The sequence below is a fragment of the Erythrolamprus reginae genome, chromosome 3 (genome assembly GCF_031021105.1).
Source record: "Erythrolamprus reginae isolate rEryReg1 chromosome 3, rEryReg1.hap1, whole genome shotgun sequence".
Classification (NCBI taxonomy): Eukaryota; Metazoa; Chordata; class Lepidosauria; order Squamata; family Dipsadidae; genus Erythrolamprus; species Erythrolamprus reginae.
In genome coordinates, this window is record NC_091952.1 from 213225759 (window position 1) to 213238382 (window position 12624).

A 12624-nucleotide genomic window follows, 5' to 3' on the forward strand; every position below is an offset into this window, starting at 1 on the left:
CACACACACACACACACTCATCAGCTAGCCATACCCTCACTGGATTCTATTAGTTCAAATTCCAGTGAGGGTATGGCTAGCTGATGAGAGAAAACAACTTGAAATAGATCTATACTAGTCTCCCTTCATTTTCAATTCAGCAAAAATATTCTGCTCAAAAAATAAATGCAACACTCAAAAAACACATCCTAGATCTGAATGAATGAAATATTCTCATTGAATACTTTGTTCTGTACAAAGTTGAATGTGCTAAAAACAAAATGAAATTGATTGTCAATCAGTGTTGCTTCCTAAGTGGACAGTTTGATTTCACAGAAGTTTGAATGTTCCCTTTACTTTTTTGAGCAGTGTATGTTACACATACAGAATATAGTTTGTCGGGTATGAAAAATTAACCGCCTTGGATATGGCCCTGGGTGGGGCTGAGAGGCAAAAGGAAGCATTAAGCTCCTGCCATATTTGGGTATGCCAGAAGGATTCAGCAGAAAAAACCCATATAACACTTCTCTGGTACAAAGCTGAACGGAGGAGATCTTGGGGCCTAGAGATTAATTCTGTGCTTTACAAGGCAGAAGCTACGGGTTCAAATCCCAATGAGGGTATGGCTAACTGATGAGAGGAAACAACCGCGAAATAGATCTATACTAGTTTGCCTTCATTTTCAGTTCAGCAAAAATATATTATACACACACACACACACACACACACACACACACTGCTTTATTTCAACAGAGGTTTTGAAAGAAGCACTTTTCTAAAATGCTGTGTCACTTCACTTTTAACAGAGAGAGCAGTCGCAAAGCTTTACTTCGCTCATCAAAACTGAATTCTGCATATTTCAGAAAATGAAGGAAAACCACTTCCTTTTAAGTGAAGTAGCTGATGGGGTGGTGGGACTCAAGGTATGACTCTATCTCAAACCTCAAACATTTGCAGAATAACAGCAATTTGCCCCATCAGGTGCTCATGGTGCTTGCAGAAGTGAGATGTAGTTCAGTTGCTTCTTGCAATTCACTATTTTAATCTCAATTAAGTAGTTATTGAAGCAAGTGCACATGTCTCTCCAAACATGTAATACTTAGTAGAATATGTTAGATAGCTCATAGCCCAATTGGCTTTCTTTTAAAATCTACTTTTAGTATTTAGGGTGCATTTTGTATAAAGAAATGTTTCAAATAAAAAAGTGAAAACATCAGGTATCTTCAATTCCTCATCCTATTGTTAAATTTGCACAGTGGTTTTACTCATTTACGCACTTAAGTCTCAGAAGAATACCTTCTGTTGGGTTGGGCCCAGAGGCTGATGGAGCAGAACTACACAATCTGGGCGCTCCGAAGTATGAAAAGGGGAAGGAAGACAATTTTCACCCGCTCTTATTCCCTTCTAAATCTCTTTGCATCTCTGAAAATCTGCTTGGGGGGATTGGGGAATCCTTTAGAATGGTTTCTTAAGCATGCATGGAATAAAGGAAATTGACATTAATCATCTAGTCTTTTCAAACACATTTTGATATAGCATAATAGACAGAACTGATTTATTTACCTGTATTTAAATGGAATTAATTATCTTCACAAATTACTACAAAATAGGTTACTAATTTTTATAGTTTTCTTGATTCTGTATTTTGTAATAAAATATATGTGATGGTTTGGTATTTTTAATCATGGCTAAACTGGTAGTATTTCCTTGACCTCTCAGCAACCTTTGATATAATCAACCATGGGCTGGTTACCCATAGTGTTTAGGAGTGAATTCTCCTCCTCCATAAATGTCTGCTGTTCAATGAAAGCGCTACATATTACAAAAAGATCAATAAACATGTTTTTAATATATGGAGAATCTTTCCTTTGGATATATTTTACTCTGCATTTTAACCACATTCATTATCATTGTGCTTTGTTTATCCTTTCTTTAACCTATTTAAAAGGCACAAAAAGGCATATTATACAAAAGCAACATTCATTATTTAAAAGTATGCATTTATTCCTATTGACACCTTAGAGTTGAACTTTGGTTTTCAAAAGATCAAATTTAATGAATAATAATGTACTGTAAATAAGTAGACTTTATTTGTAACCTATCATTCGACTATACACAGTGCCCATACTGATGCAAATGACTATGATATAAATTCATTTGTGTTGGCTTTTTTGCCATTTTTAGTGATTCTAAACATTTTAAGTATACAAGCAACAGGAAAAAATAAATCTACCCTTTTAACATATATGCTACACATATATCTATGTATGAAACAAACTTCCTCAGTTGCACAAAAATTTAAGCATGGAACTTTAAATATCTTCCATCTCTTTTATTTTCACTTCTCCTGTCTATTTTTCTTAGACAATTGCACTCACTGCTGTTCCTTTTTTCTATTGGTTTCAATTGAAGTAGCCACAGGTTTATTATTTCTCCAGCTACTGACAGTCTTGACTAAGAGGCAAGTGATCATATGCCTTTAATGCACAGAATTCCTCCCCCACCCATCATATTAGGACCAATGAATCTGTTCTTTCTCCTTTGCCTAGGACCTAACATCTCTCTTTCTGTGGTTTCCACCAAGTACACATGCAACATATGGTAAGTGAGAAAATGTGACAATTGCCTGTAAGAAAGAAAACAGAAATGATCTTGACTTAAGCTGTTCACAGTAATAAGGAAGCAATTCTAAGCATAAATATAAGCTGGTGCACTATAATTTTTCACATTATTCAATTTTTCCTGCTGTATGTTACCAGCATTCAAAATTATGGCATGTATTTTTCTGAATACAAGGATTTTTAACAGACTGGCAACCAAGATGAGTGTCCAATTTATTTTACTCTGAAGTTAGTTCTTTAAAGTGACTGATGAAATGGGACTCTACAGAGAAGAACCTACCACTCTCCAAGTTTCCTGGGAAGCATGGATGATAATACTTTAAATTTGCTTTCAAAGCCTCCTTTCCCCCCCACCCCACCCTTTAGATCTGCTGTAGAAGACGGATCCCTTGGTCTCTGTCATTGCCATTTTCTTCACAACAAAAGTGTAGCCCAAATGCATTAGGTGTGATATGCAATTTGTCTTACCTTTTAAGGAATAAACTAGACTGACTATTCACATGATTTATCCCAAATGATGTTTACCTAGAAATAAGATTCAGAGCTTTCATTTTTCATCTATAGGGAAAGCAGTATAATTTTATTATTATAAAACTAGGTTATTAAAAATATTTATACGTTTATAGGTATAGTTTCTTGATCATCTTAAAATAAAACTAGAAGTCTGATCAGTTTTCTCATTTTACCTCCAACTATAAATGCAGGCTTGGAGAATGTTGTTAGAGCTGGGCTGCAAAAATCCAGAACAATAAATGGCAGCAAGCTCTCTTTGATGCCCTCTGATTGTCATTGGATTTTTGTTGCTCACATTTGGTACTAGTCCTAAATTTAAGGAAGATGAATGAAAAAGCACCTGCAGAAAGCCAGGAGAGTTGACAGATAACTAAATCTGTTGGCTTAGCTCAGTGTTTCCCAACCTTGGTAACTTGAAGATATTTGGACTTCAACTCCCAGAATTCCCCAGCCAGCAAATGCTGGCTGGGGAATTCTGGGAGTTGAAGTCCAGATATCTTCAAGTTGCCAAGGTTGGGAAACACTGGCTTAGCTACCTGTTAAATCACATCTCTTTCCCAGCCCCATCTCAGTTTATTGAGAGCAATTGGTGAATGTTTTCCTACCAGCTACTGCAAGGGTGTCACACTCATGGTTCACAGGCCTGATGCATCACACGCTGGCCACCCCCACCCCCAGTTTAATAAAGGGGGGAAAAGTCACCATAGGTCAGGTGACAATGCAAGTTTAACACACCTGAACTAGTGACATTACTATGTGGCTGCTAAGAGTCAACAGTCAATTATCAGTCAATCAATCAAGTTTGCTAAGAAGAGAGGAAAAGATAATTAGAGAAGCCCACCAATGTATATTCTTAACATGCTTTATAAATAAGAACAGTTCTATCAGGCAGGATTGTACTTCTGGCAAAATAAGGACCACCAGTGGGACAACAAATTTTTGGAAGTTCTGCAATTGAAAGATTACCATAGTTTTGGAGTATAAGACACACTGGAATATAAGACACACCTTAGTTTTTGGAAATAAACAGTCTGAGCAAGTAGAGCAATGGAAAAAACCCTGCAAAGACTTAGGGCTTGGAAAACATTCTTCTTTGCAGAAAGTAACAATGAAAGAGCTTGCAAGCCCATAAGAGCTGGGAACATCATTAGCACCTGGTTAGGACCGGAAGGAAACTTACTCAGAGCAAGTTAGAGCAATGGAAAAAACCCTGCAAAGACTTAGGGCTTGGAAAACATTCTTCTTTGCAGAAAGTAACAATGAAAGAGCTTGCAAGCTGGTAAGAGCTGGGGACATCATTAGCACCTGTTTAAGACAGGAAGGAAACTTATTCAGAGCAAGTTAGAGTAATGAAACAAACCCTGCAAAGACTTAGGGCTTGGGAAACATTATTTGCAGAGAGTAACCATGAAAAACCTTGGGTATATTAATAGCACTTGGTTAGGGCTGAAAAGAAATATCTGCAGCAAGTAAAACAATGAAAAAAACCCCCCCTACAAAGACAGGGTTTGGAATACATTCTTGGTAGGAAGTAACAATGAAAGATCTTGCAAGCCGTAATAGCTGGGAACATTGTTAGCACCTGGTTAGGGCTGGAAAGAAACTTACTAAGAGCAAGTTAAAGTAATGAAACAAACCCTGCAAAGACTTAGGGCTTGGAAAACATTAGTCACGGAGAGAAATAATGAAAGCCTGCAAGGTAAGAACTGGGAAGATCGTTAGCAGCTAGTTAGGACTGAAAAAAAGCTACATACCGGTAGATTAGTTTTAACATTGGGTTTCTACTTGTTTCTTATTATTATTTATTATTAATTAGATTTCTATGCCGCCCTTCTCGAGGTGATTCAGGGCGACGTGCAACATTATAAATGCAACAGTATGTAAAGAAATCTAAATTACTATAAAAGAATTGTACAAATTACTAAAAAGTATTAAAAACCCCATATACAGTCATGCACATTTATCCAATTCAATCATACATACTATCAGCCAGAGACAATCTCATAACTCACAGCCCCCATGCCCACCGGCAGAGGTAGATCTTAAGACCTTTACAAAAAACCAGGAAGGAGGGAGCGGTACATATCTCCAGAGGGAGTTCGTTCCAGAGGGCCGGGGCTGCCACAGAGAAGGCTCTTCCCCTAGGCCCCACCACCCGACATTGTCTGGTTGACGGGACCTGGAGAAGGCTGATTCTGTGGGACCTAACCGGCCACTGGGATACATAAATACATTCTTATTGTATTTATGCTGTTTTGTCTATGAGTCTATGCAGCCTAGAAACCCAAATAATAAACAAACAAACAAATAAATAAATATTGTTTCCATAGTTTTTGTCTTGCCTATTACCGATACTTCATTTCACTATATTTCCCATGATTTTGTTGTCTTCTCACACAAACATTTAATCAGGCCCACCAAACAAGCTGAGTCATCATTATGTTATTGGAATGTATATCTTAGAGAAGATTTCATACTATTTACACTGCTACAGTTCTTCTACAGAGCACGTTGTTTCTTTCGGGTTGCTTAGGCTTCCAGAAGAAGCCAGTTCTCTGTGAGTTTTACTACAAAGGTCAAAGGGTTACAGCCTTGGTCATTTTCAGGATGATCCCCCATTAAATGTTTATAAGAATGCCAGCCTATATAGTATATAGGACGGCATTCCTACATAGGGTCTTGGTTGAGGACAACCTGGCAGGATATGGGGTGAAGGAGTGGCTGGGATAGCACAGTAAATTATGGAGCAAGGAAGGAGGCAGTGAAGGAACTCTCAAATGGATTTCTTCAGATAAAAGACCCCAACTACTTTTCTTTCCTATAATGGCCCCTGAGGCTAATGTCTTAAAGAGGAAACAAAAGAATTGTTTTACATCACATAAGCAGGGCAGGGACACAGTGGGTGGAAGAGGCACTGGTGTAAGGCAGGCAGACCAGAACTGCTGAGTGCAAAGGAGAGACTAGGGTCTGGGGGAGGGTGCTGCTGTGAATAAACTTCTGTTTTGCTGTGTGGCCTCTGCTATCAAACCTTTAACACCTTCTTTGCCATTCAGGAGAACAGAGATAGTTTGCCTGTTTCAGGCAAGGGATAGCAGTGGCAGATTCAAATTTGATCTTACATTTCTATCTATCCGTACAAAACCAGTTTTCTCTGTTATTCCAATATTATGCAGATGTAAATGTAAGAAATCTTGAACACTTCAAAATTCACAGATTTTATAATGGTGGTTTCCTTTAAGAGCTCTGTAAGAAATCTACAAACACCTCTACTTACAAACTTTTCTAGATAAGAACCAGGTGTTCAAGATTTTTTTGCCTCTTCTCAAGAACCCTTTTCCAGTTGCAAACCTGAGCTTCTGAAACTGTAACCAGAAAAGGCAGGGAGAAGTCTCCATGGGGCCTCTCTAGGAATCTCCTGGGAGGAAATGGGGCCGGAAAAGGCAGGGAGAAGCCTCCGTGGGGCCTCTCTAGGAATCTCCTGGGAGGAAACAGGGCCTCCACCCTCCCTGTGGTTTCCTCAATTGCACACATTATTTGCTTTTACATTGATTCCCATAGGAAAAATTGCTTCTTCTTACAAACTTTTCCACTTAAGAACCTAGTCATGGAATGAATTAAATTCGTAAGTAGAGGTACCACTGTACACACTTTGCAGCAACAATATGGTATGTAATGGACTACTTCATATGGCTTCATCCATGCAACTTCATCTCCGGCTCTAGGTTTAGGAAGAGAATAAACAGGCATGAAGACAATGCAAAAGAGCAAAAGATTCTAGCAATCCATTCTATACCTACAAACAAAGGGAAATTTTCTGTCTCCTTAAAATTATCTTATTCCATGATCCTAAATTGATAGCTTTAAAAAATGGACTATGTATTTACCTCCTTGGGCAGTACTTTCCATTTGTTTTTGATTAATGCAAGATTGAAATGTCAGTGACAGCTATTCACACTGAACTGCATTTTTAAGGGAGGAAGTTCTATTCCTTTAGAAAGCATAATATGAATGACTGTATTGTATCAGCTCTAATACTCACCCAGTACACTATTTCATTCATGGCTGATGAATTCTGAGCCTGAGAGGGCTTCTGTGATTTTAATTTTTTTTCCCTTAAAGGCAAATCCTCAACGGTACTGTTTTTTCTCCAGAAAACAGCAGAGAGAAAATTCTCTTCTGTGTGCTTCTTTTTAAAAAGTGTGAGTTCTTTCCCATGTTCTCATATTCATTTTTCCAAGGGCTCAGTGTACAGTTGCACAAATTAGGCCCAGAGTGTTTAGGGTCTCCAAAAGCCTTAGATGTTGCTCCAAGGATTCCAAATTGATTAAATAGAGTAGAGGTGTCAAACTCACACGGTCACGTCATCAGACGTGTATCCTGTGACTTTCCCCCAATTTGCTAAACTGGGGTGGGATAGGGGTATAGCCAGCTCATGATGCATCCAGTTTGTGGGCTTTGAGCTTGACAACCCTGAAATAGAGTATGATAAAACATTAAATATTAAATACATAAATGAAGAATGACCATGTTACTCCCTAAATTACATTTACATGTGAATGAAATTAAAGTTAGGTCAGCCAACATAGAGGTGCTATTGGATGGTTTATCTATTGAATCATAATAAATATTGTTCAAATTTCTCAAAACAATTATATTAGCAGGCATTATGCTCAATATAACCAAAATTTCTAAGAAGAGTCAAATTCCATCTTTTGGAATATAATCAACACTCATATTAAGAGATTTTCCTGTAAATCTACTTAAATATTTGTATTGTACCAAAGTTGGACTTATTGAGCAGGAATCTTAATGAGTCTAAACTCTAGGAGGAACTCCAGATTGCAAACCAGGTTTCTCTGGGGCAGTGAAGCTCCATCAAGCACTAAAGATGGCATAGTTATAGAACTAGTAGGCTCCCAAATCCAGAGCCACTCAGTCATCCTGGGTTCAGCTGAAGTCTGTAGTTACCCATCCAGCTCCTCACAGCCTCCAGATACTGAAATAAAACATTCACAATATTGTTCAATTTTCCATGCCTATATTGTTGGGTATCATCAGTGGACTGAATATATATCACTCCATGGTAGCAAATCAGCTCATGCAGATGTTAAAGAAAAGAGAATAAAGCACCAAATCCTGTGGCATCCAGCATAGTAGAGGCCAAGGGTTAGACCTCTTCTTCCCAATCATCATTGATTGGAATCAACTCCAAAGGTGATAGGCATACCAGCACAACATAGTGCCACACACCCTCAATCTCTGAGCTAATCCAGAAGATACCATGGTTGATGATATAAAAAGTCACCGACAGATCAAAGAGAACAAGGATGGATACACAACTTATATCCCGCCTATGCCATGGTTCATCCAAAAGCGTGACCAATGATAATTTCCATCTATACTACAAACATAATGTTGTATTTTCTTTAAGAAATGGGCTCCATCAGAGTTTTGATTTCACATATTTGTGTACATAATGATTATGGCTGTAGAGTAGGCTTCAACGGTTACTTTGGAGTAGACAATAGCATAAACATGCTGTCTATCTGTAACTTCTTAAAGAAACTGTCTTTTTCTGCGGTCCCAATCTGAAATACCATTCAATTCTATTATAGATAGATAAGCACTCACAAAGAATCAGTTTTGATTTCCAACTATGACTAAATTATTAGGGATCTAACACTATGGCTAAACTCTTAAATGATCCTATATCATTTGAAAATGAAAAGATGGCATAGATTGAGCTCAAATTATGATTAGGTAGTGGTACAGATGCTTATGAATATAGTTTATATACAAACTATGTGATTTTGTGGGGTGACTATTTTCCTATCCAACTTTTATTATAGTTCAACTTTACAATAGATGCAGTTGATAACTCTATACTGAATTCATTTTCAATGTCAAAAGCAGCCACAAATGCTGCTGTGATCTCTTAATGTATTTCCACTTATTTTATTTTTGTACATCTTGTTCTGGTGCTACTCTGGGCAGCTTAAAATATATTAAGCATCTTAAATGGCTGAGATTCCGGCTATCACATATTCCTGAATTTCAAAGCAGAATAATACATTAGAAAGACAATTGAAGTTTTGCCTGGAATTCTCTAACAATACCCAGCCAGATACTTTTCTCTAAAACGAGAGTTCTGAGCTCTAGACTGCATGAATCCATGCAATACAAGTTTTAATGGGATTTTCCAAATTCTTTGCCACCGTCTACCAATTGTCTGGATTTTTGCCGCTTAGATATGATGACTATACTTAACACTGGCTGATCATTCTGATACTATTGGCACAGCTAAAGGATATGATTGAATACTGCCAACTGGCATGGTGTCTAAGTGAAAAACAACAACAACGAGAGCCACAATAATGGGGTCTGTAAAAGACCTATGAAATAGAAAATAGGAAGGGTCACTCTCCCACCTTTCCTCAATTAAAACCTGAAATATGAAGCCAGTGACATAAATTGAAGGACTGTGAAGATCTGACAATATCTTCCCTCAGGGACTGTATTCTGCTTCTCTGGGTTTTAGTTTATCCTATCTTATTTATTTATTTATTTATTTATTTATTTATTTATTTATTTATTTATTTATTTATTTATTTATTTATTTAGTTAGTTAGTTAGTTAGTTAGTTAGTTAGTTAGTTAGTTAGTTAGTTAGTTAGTTCGTCCAATACATAATACACATTGAAGAGAAAGATATGTAATAATATAAGTAAAGAAAAGAAGAGAAGAAAAGATATAAAAGTATAGGTGAACATATTTTAAAGGAAGAAAAGATAGATGAGATAAGGAGAGACAATTGGACAAGGGACGGAAGGCACACTGGTGCACTTATGCATGCCCCTTACTGACCTCTAAGGAACCTGGAGAGGTCAATCGTGGATAGTCTAAGGGAAAAATGTTGGGGGCTAGGGGTTGACACTACTGAGTCAGGTAATGAGTCCCACGCTTCGACAACTTGGTTGCTGAAGTCATTTTTTACAGTCAAGTTTGGAGCGGTTAATATTAAGTTTGAATCTGTTGCGTGCTCTTGTGTTGTTGCGATTGAAGCTGAAATAGTCATTGACAGGTAGAACGTTGCAGCATATGATCTTGTGGGCAATACTTATATCGTGTTTTAGGCGACGTAGTTCTAAGCTTTCTAGACCTAGGATTGATAGTCTGCTTTCGTAGGGCATTCTTTTTTCGAGTGGAGGAGTGAAGGGCTCCTCCACTCGAAGTATCTTTGGACATTTTCAAGGGTGTTGATGTCCGAGATGTGGTATGGGTTCCAGACAGATGAACTGTATTCAAGGATGGGTCTGGCAAAAGTTTTGTAGGCTCTGGTGAGTAGCGTGAGATTGCCAGAGCAGAAGCTGCGTAGGATCAGGTTAACAACTCTAGAAGCCTTTTTGGCGATATTGTTGCAGTGGGCTTTGGCACTTAGATGATTTGATATTAGTATTCCAAGGTCTTTTACTGAGTGGGGGTTGGCTGTGAGATTTTGTTTATCTTAATCCTCAGGGCACCTCAGTTCTCCTCCTCCCCCATGAGTACCCACGCCTGCACTCTTTTAACTATTACTCTCAGGAAGCCGCCTTCATTCTGGTTACAGGAATTGTTTGCAACTGTGGGAATTCACCCCACTGAAGTGTGAACTTTATTTCTTCCCTTTGCAACTATTTAAATGCTAATGTTGAAGTTCAGTATGTTTTCTAAAATAGAAAGGGAAAAGGGTAACTTAATTTGCAATCCTTTGCCCACTTGCTTCCAAACAGAACCAGGCTGCAGAACAGGTTATTAAACTCCTAATGTCTCTTAGCAGTTAGGGATAATATGGATGGACAGAAAAGTCATATACTGTATTACTATCCTACAACACTGAGATCAGGTAAGCGCCATCTAACAAGCTCTTCCAATTCTAGCTGTTGAAATGAAAGAGCAGTATATAATAATATAATATTGGGATTTTTTTCCTGTTGAAGGAAGCATGAAAGGACACTGACATTTTATATTTCTTGGACTTGAATTTTAATATTTCCCTGAGATTTCCCTCCCCAGCACTATTGTCATAATGGAATTGAGATAAGGTTCTGCAGCTCTGAGTACAAAGAAAGCTGTTCTGTTTTTGCCACTGGATGCAGCCCAAAAAGGTAGTTTTTTTCCTAGCTGTTTAGTTTCCACGCTGATTCTCACAGTGTGGTGCCCAACATCACAATCAAAGAGACATTGAAAACCTGTTTTGGATTTACAGGGATGGGATGGCTGAGAAAGGAATGGAATGATGACAGTGCTATTGGCTTGCCTATTTTAAATCTACTGGATGAAAAAAATACTTGTTAATAAGAAAAAGGATGTTGTGCCTCAGGCTGTTGAAACTGAGAAAGTACTGTGTGCAAAAGCGATTTTTATTTTCAACATAAGCCATGTTATTGTGTGAAAGTTATTTTAAACACATTTCAGAGATTTGAAAATTGAAAAGCTTCGGTATAATATGTTAACACACCTACAAATCAAATCCATAAACGTTTGAAGAATAAGAGCCCATTTTCCCCTATTCAAAAGTTGTATTTAATGACCAAATCCAGGAGATGTGGATGCCATTTGAATAAATATAACCTGAACCGAAAAAAATTGCCTTTCCAGGCCTGTGCAAATGATAGCCAATGTTTATCACAGTCCAGGAGAATATCTGATCATCTCTTTCTATATTTGGTAGCCTCTGTCTATCACATGAAACATGCCAACAAGACTGGAAGATTTCAAATGACGCAAGCTGTCTGTTTCAGCGGCAGTTCCTCTGGGAGAATTTGCAACTTGAGAAACAGTGACTTTTCCCATTATGTTGTTCTTTTCAGGAAATAAAAAAAATCTCTCCTTATAGTCAACTATTAAGAGCCCACAAGCTGGTGTACTTTGGTGCTTTGAGGCTGAAGATGGCTCCATGGCTAGGAATTCTCAAGGTATTTGTATTTATTAGATTTGTATGCCGTCCTTCTCCGTAGACTCGGCGTGGCTAACAACAGTAAAAAGACAACGTAAACCAATCTAATATTAAAAAATCTAAAAACCCCAATTTAATAGATCAGTCATACATACAGTCATACCATACATAAATTTTATAAGCCTAGGGGAAGGGAATATTTCAATTCCCCCATGCCTGATGACAGAGGTGGGTTTTTAAGAGCTTACGAAAGGTAAGAAGGGTGGGGGCAACTCTGATATCCTGGGGGAGTTGGTTCCATAGGGTCAGGGCCACCACACAGAAGGCTCTTCCCCTGGGTCCCGCCAAATGACATTGTTTAGTCGACGGGACCCGGAGAAGGCCAACTCTGTGGGACCTAACTGGTCGCTTGGATTCGTGCGGCAGAAGGCGGTCCCGGAGATATTCTGGTCCGATGCCATGAAGGGCTTTATAGGTCATAACCAACACTTTGAATTGTGACTGGCAACCAATGCAGACTGTGGAGTGTTGGAGTAACATGGGCATATTTAGGAAAGCCCATGATAGCTCTCGCAGC

The 12624-nt window shown here is 38.2% G+C and overlaps 1 long non-coding RNA gene across 1 annotated transcript; it reads right to left on the minus strand.

Annotated features, from left to right (window-relative positions):
- Positions 1 to 1958: 1958 nt before the first annotated feature.
- LOC139165934 (uncharacterized) lies at positions 1959 to 3762 on the minus strand. The gene is made up of 3 exons (XR_011558846.1): positions 3719 to 3762; positions 3069 to 3125; positions 1959 to 2605 (listed from the first exon to the last, which is right to left on the minus strand). It is a non-coding gene; the product is annotated as an uncharacterized lncRNA (long non-coding RNA).
- Positions 3763 to 12624: the final 8862 nt, after the last annotated feature.